Genomic DNA, 2,500 nt, shown 5'->3' with positions numbered 1-2,500 from the left:
GGACACACACGCACAGACAAAATACTCACATTAACTCATACGTCCATATGGACACACACGCACACACAAACTACTCACATTAACTCATACGTGCATTAACTCATACGTGCATAAGGACACACACACAAACTACTCGCATACCTCATACGTTCATACAGACATGCACATACACACAAACTACTCACATAAACTCAGACGTGCATATGGGACACACACACAAACTACTCACATAAACTCATACGTGCATAGGTACACAGACGCACAACTACTTGCATAAACTCAAACGTGCATACTGACACACACACAAACTACTGACATTAAGTCAGACGTGGATAAGGACACACACACACAAAATACTCACATTAACTCATACGTGCATAAACTCATACGTGCATAGGACACACACGCTCACACAAACTACTCACATTAACTCATATGTGCATACGGACACACACACACACACACCACCGAGGCCGTAAGCCCGGCCCAGCCGAGGCGGCTCTCGAACTTCCGTGCCACTGGCAGAAAGAAGAAAAGAGCGGCAGCAAAACCCGCAGTAGGCACTGGCCGGCTGTTGAACTTGAGGTCATATGTTCAACAAACACCCGGCCTCTCTCTACATACCTGTCTCCCACGTCCTCCCCCCCACCCCCCCCTACCCCCCCACCCCACCCCACCCCCTACTACCTGCCAACCTATTCCAAATGCTACTGCCGAAGTCCTACTGGGGGGAGACATTGACTGCTAAACAATACAACGTCATTATTTTTTTTTTAATGATTTGTACTCCAAATTGCATGGTATTAATTTTCATGAGGTCGTATTATTGAATCAGATAAATGGTATAATTCATTCCATCAGTGTTATTTCAATAGGGAATGAAGTAATTATTGGTGATAACTTCCATCCGATTTTAGACTAGTATAGTCAGTCATAAAATTGAACGTTTATCTATTTATCCATCTATCATTACGTACACAAACACACACACATACATATATATATATATATATATATATATATATATATATATATATATATATATATATATATATGTGTGTGTGTGTGTGTGTATATATATACACACTCTGCATATATATATATATATATATATATATATATATATATATATATATATATATGTGTGTGTGTGTGTGTGTGTGTGTGTGTGTGGGTGGGTACGCATCTATATATGCATAACAAATGTGGATACTGTAGATGTACGCCCATAAACCCATGGAACAGGTTGAGTCAGAAGAGAATAACTTTCCGGTTTCTCGGAAGATATCGATGGCTGAAATTGCAACTCTCACACCCTGATATTTTTCCAAAGATGGTGGGCCACGGGATGAGAAGTGAGGAGCGACCCTTGTCCTAGTGAACGTGAACTGAGGACCACAATACTCTGCCACGACGCTTTTTCGGCTGACTGGATGTTCCAAAGTGAGATGGGCAGTCAAACCTATTCACGCTCAATCCTCTAGGAGTCTAGGAATTCTCCATGATGCATATTCCAACGAATCCTATTTTAGTTGTGTGACGTTTTCCCAAAAGTCCTTTGCATCCACCAATATATATTTCGAGAAGAAAACGTCTTAATAGAATCTTTCATTTTAGATAGTTTTCTTTAATTATTACTGTTTGAATATCATGTTTTAGAGCGTTGTGATGGTAGGAATAATTTTCCAGGTCAAATGTCTCTCTCTAGGCCTATGCTATTTCAAGGGTATGTCAATCATATATTAGGAATCATGTGTCAATTGTTTTGATTGCTCTCATTGATATAATCTATCAATATTTTTAGAAAACTATTTTTCTAAACAAGATGAAGATAGTTTTTATTTTCTATATTCTATCTCTTTCAATAATATCAGTATATACACAGAGATCGCAAAAGAGCCAAGGGAAGGATGAGAAGACAATAGCTTGACGAACTAAGAAAGTTTACGGAGTGAAGTGGCATAAACAGACACAAGTAGGAGGATATGTCTGAGGACTTTGTTCTGCAGTGGACTATTAACGGCATATATATATATATATATATATATATATATATATATATATATATATATATATATATATATATATATATGTACATATTTATATACATATATATATATATATATATATATATATATATATATATATATATATATACACCCATATATATATATAATATATATATATATATATATATATATATATATATATATATATATAAATGTGTGTGTGTATTATGTGTGTTGTGTAGCCTATATAGCTACACACATATATTGATACTCTTGGTTTAAGGTTGTGATTTTTACCTTACTACCAAGATGTCCCAGGTTCGATTCCAGAGTGAGGAAGGAATGCTTTCGGCACGTCCCGTTCAACATATTTTGCCCCTACACATGCAGCACATTATATGACTAGTAGGTACTTGACTGTGGTCGATCATACCCAGGTGGGGGGGGGGGGGTAGGGGGGAGGAGGGGAGGGGGGGAGGGGGGGGGGGAGG

This window comes from Palaemon carinicauda, chromosome 39 (assembly GCF_036898095.1).
Source record: "Palaemon carinicauda isolate YSFRI2023 chromosome 39, ASM3689809v2, whole genome shotgun sequence".
NCBI lineage: Eukaryota > Metazoa > Arthropoda > Malacostraca > Decapoda > Palaemonidae > Palaemon > Palaemon carinicauda.
This window is presented reverse-complemented; position numbering follows the sequence as displayed.